This window comes from Orbicella franksi, chromosome 6 (genome assembly GCF_964199315.1).
Source record: "Orbicella franksi chromosome 6, jaOrbFran1.1, whole genome shotgun sequence".
NCBI lineage: Eukaryota > Metazoa > Cnidaria > Anthozoa > Scleractinia > Merulinidae > Orbicella > Orbicella franksi.
The window spans coordinates 6,569,978-6,581,058 of NC_138150.1; the positions used below are offsets into that span (position 1 = coordinate 6,569,978).

General features: G+C 39.9%; 1 long non-coding RNA gene across 1 annotated transcript; it reads left to right on the forward strand.

The window, feature by feature from the left end:
• The first annotated feature begins 2,474 nt into the window (after nucleotides 1-2,474).
• Nucleotides 2,475-10,597, forward strand: LOC145489040 (uncharacterized). The gene is made up of 2 exons (XR_014049555.1): nucleotides 2,475-4,915; nucleotides 5,386-10,597. It is a non-coding gene; the product is annotated as an uncharacterized LOC145489040 (long non-coding RNA).
• The last annotated feature ends 484 nt before the right edge of the window (nucleotides 10,598-11,081 follow it).

Below are 11,081 nucleotides of genomic sequence, written 5' to 3' on the forward strand. Positions count from 1 at the left end.
GATTTTCCAATCACTGCAGAAGATATAGGAAAGACAACCCCTGTAGATCCTGTACTTGGTAAGGTACATCAATTTGTGATGTCAGGTTGGCCAGAAAGGTGTCCTGATGAGACCCTCAAACCCTATCATAATAGAAGAAATGAGCTGTCCTGAGATCAGGATTGTGTCCTTTGGGGCTCTAGGGTGATTATTCCACCAATCTTTAGAGCCAAAATGCTGGGGCAGTTGCATTGGGAACACCCTGGTATATGTGGTATGAAAGCAATTGCTCGTACATGCATATTGTGGCTAAAAATTGGATCAGGAAATAGAGGAAGCAGTGAGAGTATGTACAGTATGCCAAAATGTTAGAAATGCCCCACCCAGTGCACCCCTGATCCCATGGAAGTGGCCAGCTAGACCATTTCAACGGATCCATATTGATTTCTGTCAGAAGGGTAATGATAACTTCCTTGTAGTAATCGATAGCCACTCAAAGTGGATTTAAGTGAAACATATGAGCTCTACAACTAGTGAACGGACTATTGATGAGCTCCGTTTAATTTTTGCTACTCATGGTTTAACTGAAGAGGTGGTGTCTGACAACGGACCACAGTTTACGTCCACTGAATTTGCCGAATTCATGCGCAAAAACGGCATCAAGCACACATTGGTTCCACCCTATTATCCTTAATCTAATGGGGCAGCGGTGAGGTCTGTGAGAGTTGCTAAGGATGCTTTAGTTAAACAAGTGCTTGAGGGTAAAAAGGGCACCTCTATGATACACAGAGTTGCTAATTTTCTATTTCGGTATTGCACAACCCCTCACGGTACAACTGGTGTGACCCCCGCTGAGTTGATGGTGAAGCGTCGCCTAAGAACAAAGTTAAGTCTTATTAAGCCTAATCTGGCACAAGTTGTAGAGAATAAGCAAGAGAAACGGAAAATGTATAAGGATTTGAAATGTAAGAGGGAAAGATCCTTTGTAAGAAATTACAGGGTGCGGGTACGACACTCAAGGGCTAATTCTGAGACTGACAAGTGGATTCCAGGCACTATAATTGAAGTTTGTGGGCCCAGAACCTATGTAGTTAGGACAGGACACAAAACCAGATATGTACACACTGATCACATGATAAGAGCACATGATAATGTACCAGATGATGTCAGTGAGCCAGATGTCGTGGTGCCTGAATCAAGTGGTCAGAAAATAAATGATGATAATGTGAATACTCTCGATAGTACTTCTGAACCACATGTATATCTGCCTGAAAACGAGGATACTGTTGTATCTCCTTTAGTTGTAAGTAGTCCACCTAAAGATTTGTCACAGGATTAGAAAACCACTTTTTAAACTTAACCTATAACTGTAGGTTATCACTATGTCTTGGGTATAAGTGCATCCTGAAAATCTGGGGGAAAGCAGTGTAATATATTCGTAACCGGAAGTTGTGTTAAGCTGTTGTATTACCCTTAGAGAATAAAGTTGCTGTGTTGAGCAAGCCTCGTGAACTTGTGTTCTTATGTCACCAAGCCATACTTTTGCTAGTATGTTTCACCCTTCAAGCACTTTGCGAGTGTTGACAAACTCTCTGTCCTTAGGAATGGAAATGCTGCTGCCTGCTGCCTTTAAATGACGGTCCAAGGACGCTATCATTGCCCGCAAACTGTATGGTTCGTAGTCTGAACCATCCTTCTTTCTCACCCCGGCGAAAAACTTCTGAAACTTCTCGTCAAGTTCCTTGGCTTCGTAGCTTACAATAACTGGACTGCATCCTTTTTCATCAGCCCATGTTGACCAAACAGTATCCCAGGTCTCAGTGCTTTTCTTTGCGTTCGAATTTTCTGCATTTTCCTTTAACTGTTGCAGTTCTTTCGCGTCACAATTGGGAAATCTATCCGCCATTGTCTAAAAATTGTAAACCAATAATTTTTCAGCTACCATGGAAACTGGCTATAATTTTTACATGTAAGTATTTCAAATTTGGCTCAAATACTACTGGCGTTAGCCAGACACATTTGAGAAATTTGTCAGCCTGTAGTATAACATTTGAAACTTCTACTTTTTGAAGCATGTTATGAATCATACTAGGTTAACAGAAGCGCGCAGGGGAAGTCATTATTTGAATTGAGAAGCATCCAAAACAAAAAAAAAGAAAACAGGTCTGTCATGTTCTTTCTATTGTTTCCTGTTCAACACAAAAGAATGTCATTAAGGCTGCCTTGTTCTCATTCGTTATCTCCAAAAATAATTTCCAAATAACAGACACATGTACGCATTGCGTACCAATTTTTAGAATATGGCATTGTTAAATCTCACAAATATTTTTATCACCAGCCATCAGAGGAAACAACGGTATTATCTTGCTGTGATGATCGAACTTTTTTGACAGATATTCGACTTCTTCCTACCTAAAAAATGAAAAACAGATTACAGCCAGTTTATTAGCTTTTGCAAACTCTCTTTAAATAAAGTCTTTACTTTACTTTACTGCCATTGTGGTTCTAGTTAAATTCCTCTCCTTCGGATTTGTGAAAAAAAAAGGAACGAGCCCAGTTTGAGCCGTTTGCGCGAAAATTCCATTCCATTTAATCCGGCTCCCTGACATTTTTAGCTTTTTAGGTATTTCAGGGTGCTGGTAATCATTCGTTATTATAATTGTATCTGCTTGTAACTTAATTTAAAACATTTCTGATGGGTACAATAATAGTTGTTGGTGGATTCTTTCTGTGATACTCAATGTTTCTCCTTACTGTTGGGTTGGTAATCTGTGTCTACTTCTCTTAAAACAGTTTTAGATAGTTGTGGATACAAGGCGATAAACAGCGAGCGGCACGTCTGGAATATGGAACGTCGATAATGGATCTTTTCCTATCTAAAATAGATCAGATCGCATATAGTCACGTATCAGACCCCTGCGGCACTGAACTGAGTTTAAGGTGTTTATTTCTAAAGGCTACAATAGAAGATGTTGTTGTTTCTGTTGTCATTGTTGTTGTTGTTGTTGGATCCTTGCTGTGATACTCAATATTTCTAATTACTTGCAGTCTGGTAATCTGTGTCCACTTCTCTTTAAACAGTTTCAATGAACTTGGGGATACAAGGCGACTGATAAACATCGAGCAGCATGTCAGGTACACTCAACGTCGCTATTGGATCTTTTTGCTATCTATAATAGATAAGAAAGAAAAAAAAAGAAAAAGAAAAAGACAACACTGTTGATCATGCAAGTTTGCACGTATCAGACCGACTAGACACTGGTTATCGTGAGAATTTAATAAACTGGGAATATGGGCGTTAATTCCTCCAATAATTCATTAAAAGGACTAGATGAAGCGTACATCTTACGAGCATACCTAAGGAAAAGCATATTTCACGTCAAGCGCTCATTTGTTTGATTTGAAAGGTTTGTAAGGCGCAACAAGGTAAAAACAACAACAATTACAGCTTTCTGATTTATTAAATCGACAAATTTGTTGACGTTGTCTAGTATTAGGGACGGTGCCTACTTTGTCAATGCGCACACGTTTTGCGCATCACGTGTATTTAATCCAGCTTAATGAGACCCTGCTGCTGTGCAATTTAGTCTAAATTATTAAAGTCACACCAACACAGAGGGAGGGGCAGATCGAACAGTACCAGCGAGGATATTTATATGGGTAACAACATTGCAATTCCCCCCCCCCTTTTTTTTTTTGCTGGGTAGATACAGGAAACAGAAACAAAACACTGATTATGGTGGCAAAACATGGGTGGCAGGGATGACAGAGCCTATCTCCCCTAGAGCAGCGGCGTCTCTAGGGGACAAACAACAGACTTCAAGACTGATACTACGTGAAAAACGTTTCATACGATAAACGCTGCCAACGTAGGATCTACAAGAGATTTGATTAGCCAAAAAAGGTATGAAGACAAACAACAGACTGCAAGACTGATACTACGTGAAAAACGTTTCGAGACACCAACACGACAAGAACCGATAAAGTAGGATCGCAATAGTGGACAGCTGTTTCGCCCTTCTTGGGGCTCGTCAGCACTGCACTGTGTAGCGAAGATATGTAACGCCAGCCCAACAGCCAACGCACATAAATTGCAAAATGACCCGTTCACTATATCAAGATATTGATACTGCGTGAAAAACGTTTCGAGACACGAAACGTTTTTCAGAAGTGTCAGTCTTGCAGTTTATTGTTTGTCTTCATTCATGTTTTAGGCTGATCAGATCTCTTGCAGATCCTATGTTGGCAACGTTTATCGTATGCGGTCCCCTGCAGTTTCTGGTTTCATTAGGGGAACCTATGTTACTAAGGGGACCAGAAGAGGGGTACCCTTCTGGGAGGACAATAGGTCAGATAGTACGACGGCACCATCCTGGAGAGATCAGGACTTATTTCCTTGGGGGTAACATAGGATGGACCAGAAGAGGGGGTGCCCCTCTGGGAGGACAATAGGTCAGATGATTCGATGACACCTACCTGGAGAGATCTGGACCTATTTCCAAGGGTGGCCATAGCACTTACTGTGGGACAAAGTGCAGCCTAGGTTGCACTTCCTTGCCACCAAAAAACCTTTATTGACTAAGCAGCTATGGTTTACACACAATATAACAAATAGAACGTGGCAGTGAATAAACCGAGAAGGTTCAGCAGGCGAAAGCCACCTTCTCACGAAAGGTAATTACCATTACAGAATCGCGCCCATTGAAAAGTGTCGCCCGGGAAAGGTGGGGTACCCATGATGTTTTGCGGGTGCAATGACCTGGGAATGAGGCTGCAAAAGTTCACCGCCAGCTTCGGTCTCTTAAGATCTGAATTGCCGAATTGCCAAACGGGAGTTGTAAAATTTCGCTTTGCGTCCGTTAACAGACAATGGAAATACAATTATGAACGGAAATTCTCATATAGTCCTTGTCCACGTGGGAGCTCTATTTTCAAGGTGAGCGCTTGTTTTTGATTTTAGCTTTTTTTCTCTACTATAAATGTATTACTATGAACATAAACGAAATTCCTTTCCTCGAAGAGAGATCGCTAAATTCGATCGCACCATCGGATTGTGTCATAGATTTTTAAACCAGCTGTGTGAACCCAATGTAAATAAACATTCGGACAGCCGATGGTTTGTAGTTTTGCTTTTGGCTTTCCATACATTATTGTTAGTTTAGTTCTGATAAAATCCGACATTTAAAAGGTAATTTCATTTTACATCTGACCGATTTTTAAACAACATAGCCTAATCAAGATAACCCGACTAATTACGGTTATTCTTCTTCGATGAATAGCGCTACGTTTCGGTTGTCTGAGTGAGAAACAATACTTGTGAACACGGCGTACACGGGGGATTACCTGATTGACAGTCGAGTTGAAAGGCCTGTGTGAAGTTACGCATGCTCTCTTTTTCTTTTCTAGCTTATTTGCATTTTCCCGTGCGACGTTTTTCAATGGGCGCGATTCTGTAATGCAACCACATGGAGGAAAAAGATGGGAAAGGACAAAGCTACCAATACAGGGAGGGAGGAAAGGAGGGAGGGGAATGTAGAGAACGGCCTACAATCTTAGACAGAATAAAATGGAACTCCCCCATCCCCCGCCAAAGCAATGATGAAGGCACGAAGGAGCAAAAACGCGCCATTTTGGCATCATTGAAATGGGGGAGGGGTGGTCCAGATGTTCCATTTATTTTGTCCAAGATTGTAACTTGAATACTAGGTCACAATTGAGACGGGGATTGAAGGAGTTGGGAGGGGTATAGCACGCTGAAATCACATGAGAGCATGGTGGAAAATCACTGGGAGCGTTGTCGTATGATTTCCCATATGGTAAAACGATTGCGTTGCATTGGACATTGACCTAAGGCTATTACACAACGACTAATAGGGGGAAGATAACAGAACTGGTGACAACCTTAGATGACAGCTATGATGTAGACTACAGAGCTCATTAACCACAGTTTAAATGCTTAACTTCTAATCCATGACATTTTTAGCTTTTTAGTTATTTTAGGGTGTTGGTACCCATTTATCATTATAATTGTATCTAAGTTGTTCTTGTTATTATTTTTGTTGTATTTTTGCTGTAATGCTCATTGTTTCTCCTTACTATCAAGCTGGTTTTCTCTTAAAATAGTCTCAGTTTAGTTGTGGATGTAAGGCGATAAAAATCGAGCGGGAGGTCGAGTACATCCAACGTTTGTCTACTCCTATCTAAAATAGATCCGAAAAAAAAAAAGAAAAAGGCAGAAAAAAAAAAACCTTGTTGATCATGCAAGTTTGCACGTCGCAGGCCGCGTATGCGCTGAGCCGAGGTCAAGGTTGTCGTGAAAATTCAACAAATTCCTTCACGCGCTCATTGCCTTAAGTGGTTGTAAGGGCGGAAGGTCAAAACTAAAAAAAAAATAATAATAACAAAAAAGAAACACAATTCGGAACGTGTTGGTTCATTAAGTCGCCAAATATTTTGATGCTATCTAATGTTAATAAGATTATGTTCACTTTTACGACTACATTTGGCATGTGCGATAAACGAAACAAAGGCATCTATTATTCTTACAAGTATATGAGGAGAACTTGAGTTGAAGTTAGCCTGTCTTCGCGACGAGATCAAGAACTCGAGGGTCAACTCTCACTCTTTGAACACCGAGTTCCGATTGCACGTAAGTTTATGAACCTTTGGTAACTTTTTCACCTCTAGCTTGCACAAGCAAGCATCTGTTTCTAAAGCTAGACATACTTATTGGTAATTTAACTGCAGTTTTGTTTGTCATTGGTTTAATAGTTCACGAATACTGGCACGACATAGCTTCGATATGTTTTTCTTGACATGCAGACTTCTGGTCGAAAAACATTGCTCTGATCATGGTCTACAAATAACAAAACCATGCAGATATTTAGTTTAATTCTGCGACCAGAAGAGTAGTTCAAATAAGGCGGTCAATAAAAGTAATGTTGCATAAAGAAGTTTTGAATTTGGATGGTCGTTTTCAGAAGTTTAATTACAATCTCGATGCTCGTTGATTAACCACGGCGATCTCGCTCGCACTTTAATTTATTTAGGCTATCCAGCAAAGTCCAGTTCGTTGGGGAAAATAAGGCTATTTGACCTTCTATTAGTATATTAGTTAAAGTAATGGAATATTTATTTGAGTACATTTTACTTAAGATTATAAGATTCCATCAATTTATTTTGACTGACTTAACTCGAAGCTACAAATGAACCATTGCAGACCTGTTATTATTTAAAGGCTCCGTCGGCTTAACGAGATAGCCAGATAAATAAACCTTTTATTCCGAATTCGACATTTTAAACGTTGCTGTTGATTTATAGTTTGTGATGGTTTCCTTAAAGAGGAGTGGCTGTTTAGGATGTATGCTTGGGCTATTTTTCACTCAATGGTTAGAAGGCTTCCCGCTTAAATGATTCTGTCCTCTTTAACCATAGAGCCTAAGTTGCCTTTATTTTCATCAGGAGGTGAATTTAGTCTATTGATTGACTTGCTGAAACGTTCCTGCTTTAATGAGTAATAATCTCTTACTTTAGTGTAAACATTTTTTAGCTAAGAAGAACGTTCAGATTTCTCAGGCCAGAGGATCATTTCTTCAGCTAACCGCTTCCCTGTACAGGGAGCTTTCTAATGAAATTGATAAAAAATATGAGAAGTTATGAAACCGTCGTGATAGGGAACGCTTACCTTGCATTTAGTTTAGCCATGTGTAACTGCTGTATTGCCGGGGGTCTTTCTTATTAAATGTAACTGTAAGTGGGCTGGGTTTAATATTAAGTTTGTTTGTCTTGTTTGTTTAGCGGTCTGATCATGGATGTAAAGTTTCATCTGTGTCTGTTGCTGATTTTTTTGGCCGCCTATACCCAAAGTAAGTGCGGAAGGAACGTATTGGAGACTAACAAAATAATGTTAGCTATGAAATTTATCTGGCTTAATGCACTTCTAAGTAACTGACGGAGTTGCATTACAAAATCAGAGGCAACCAGTTTAGCAGCGCAGTTGAGAATTCTGAGAGATCGTTGCTACGGAAAATCTGCTCGGTTTGCCCGTGATCTCCTCAGAAAATGCAACAAGAGACTAAGAGACTGGAGACTGAGGTAGTGAAAGGCAATCTAAAACGATTTTAATGTGGCAAAATTTCTGACTATTGATTTTAGAGCCAGGATAAGTTGTTGTGTTAAGAACAACAAAAAGTAGGGCTAGGTCGTACATATTGTTCCCCCAAAAATTCTGCACTGTAAAAACAAGCTAAAAAAAGGTAAGTTGATCAAAGCGTTTTAGCTTGCAAAAACTAGATTTCAAGTCTTTTCCGTACTAACATAATTTTCTCGTCGCAACTGCAAATCTCAAATATAATCAAACTGTTCAGTCATTAGAAATTACGCTTCACCCAACCCACTTCTATAACCTCTAGAGCGCACTAATCCACGGACCTTCCCCATTATCATCACCATCACTATTACCATGAGCATGATCATGACCATCCTCTTCCTCTTCCTCCTCCTCATTCCTTTTATTTAATACCTGGTGGAAATCGTCAGTAATTACAATAGTGCTAATTTACAGTGTAGTTAATTTACGATCATTCCATTAATTGAAAACTATTAATATACTTTTAAAAGATAAATAAAGTAAATCTTGTTCTACACGGGACGTTTCTGAGGTTAAAATGTTTTTAAAACTAGTGCCTTTCTTTCAAGATTGCCGAGTGAGAATCCAGTGACTGATCTGAAATACGCGGTAGATTTTCTCCTTCTCCGACGTACGCTCATTCCTGGAAGTCCTAGAGGCGTGCTCAAAAATGGCGATTGTGATTTTTAACTACATACTATTTTTTTTTCTACAGATGCTGCAAGTGACAAAAACTGCCTGGGGAGCTATTCTCGCTTTTGCATTGATAACTCCCATCCTTATTGTCCAACTGGATATTACGTCTGTTCTTGGACTTACTACTGTCCACCTGGCTTGTATTGTTGCTGCTCCTAGCGTATGTTTGTTATGTTGATGTTGCACGTATGTGCGGGCAGTTGCGTGCATTTTTCTGTATGTTTTAGACAGTAGAATTGAGGTGTACCACGGAGGTACATCATTATGGTGTGTTCTGTAAAACTGGAGAAAAAATTTCGACAATTTTCTCAAATTTGAGAAGGGGCACACACAATTTCCTTAAAGGATGTTACTAGCGCGATGCGTGGCTACCTGAGACGAAATGGGGAGAAATGTGGTGAAAAGCCATTTTATGTGTTTTGATTTTCAAAAGACGTTTCATAGCATAGTTGTTTTAATTATGTGTTCTCGGCCGTCTGTTTGTTCGGCTGGCCTTTTTGTTTGTTTTATGCACGTTTGGCTGTTCATTCTTTTGCTATTCATTTGGTATCAGGGAGTCAAATACAACGCAACGGCAACAAGTACAATGGCTGTGTCCGGGTTCGTTATAGTTCTCTGTTCACTGCGTTGTTCTCGACGTTTTTGTCGTTGTTTCTGTTTCTTTTGCTGTTTGGGCGGCGAGCGTCGGTCTGCACTTCTGACCGGCCACCTGCTTGTTCGGTTGCTTTGTGTTCTGGCTTTCTTCCGCTTTGCACTCGTTTGGCTGCTCATTTCTCTGCAGTTCATTCAGTTTTCATTGCTTTTGCAGGGGACATTTGCCTTTTATTTAGTCCTATTAAAGTTTCAAAATGTATTAAAACATAGCGAGGGCCAAAGCTCATTTGTGTCTTATATATTTAAATATCAAAGGACTGGACATCCCCACTGCGTTGGAGGTTTTCCTTCGCTTTGAAATGAAACGAAACGAACCATATAAAGAAATCGTCTACGAAAACATCCACGCAAAGAGCGAGTAACATCCGCGGAAGAACTGGTATCATGCCTAAAAAACCTTAAGATGGGATTACCTTGGGTATTAGACCTATATGGGGGATTCACTCTCTTACCTTGATCTTCTTTTGTTTTCAGCTATTAGTTGAACGCCACACAGAACAGCTTCAAATGTTGGATTGTGAAAATGTCTTTTATGGGAAATCATTTAGCAAAGGGGAAAAATAATAGTAATCTAAATAGGAGACCTTTCGGGAGTGTGGTGCTCCATAGATACTAATTACAACATTTTGTTTATTTCTTATAGACACGTAGTGAACCCAGTTGATGTTGGCCAACTCGTCCAACACAGCCGGCAGGTCTGCCGCAACGTGCAATGCCCACAATTTATGATTGTTTTTGTATTCGCTCAGTAGTCTAATGTAAAAGGGTGTTGTGGTTAGGAATTGTCAAAGTTGACGTAAAAGAGTTACTTTGTAACACTTAGATGCATTCTTAACAATGGAATTAAAGCCATGATGTTAGTAAGTTGTTGAATCATTTGTTATTTCTTAATTCTGAGCCACAAAGTATAAAAACCACAAAGATATTATACCACAGGCTTCCCAAGCTCACGTCTTGAGAAAAGCAAAAAAATAAATTAATTCTAGGACACGTAGGTATTTACTCATTAAAGCGTCACGCGCACGTTGCGTGAGTCCAGGGCGAAAGGAGACCTGATGAGTCTGAACTGACGAGGTGTTGGTGAACGAGAGGGGCCGTTGGGAATAGGCCACAATATTGATATCATCAATATTCTAACATGGCTTCTATATTTGGTAGTGCTTTCTTTGTATCTAAGTATGTTTTGGGCAGCGGCCTGGCACTTTTTTTGTGTTTAGATCATCCAACAAAAAGTGGCGTCACATCCGGTAAAAATGCGGGCAGGGCGGCAAAATAAAATTTGACTGCGACGTAATCGTTCTCCCTGTAAGAAAAATAGCAATATTTCGTAATCGGCCGGATATTTCTAACGTTTTATTTGGCCACGAGAAACAAAATTTTGTATTCTTCCTCGTCATATCGGTTATTTGAGGAACAGAACTATTTATTCAAAAACACGTTGTTTTGAAGGCGCGTGTTTTAACGAAATGTCGTCGTTTCTTCGTCGCTGACTTCCACAGGAGTCATCGTTTACGTGGAAATAATGAAATCTAGGTAAGTTGCACTCAATTCAAATATCCTATTCTCTTAGGTAGGCATTACACTGAGAGAAAAGCGCAATGTCAGTTTTCTAGACGTGGGAGAA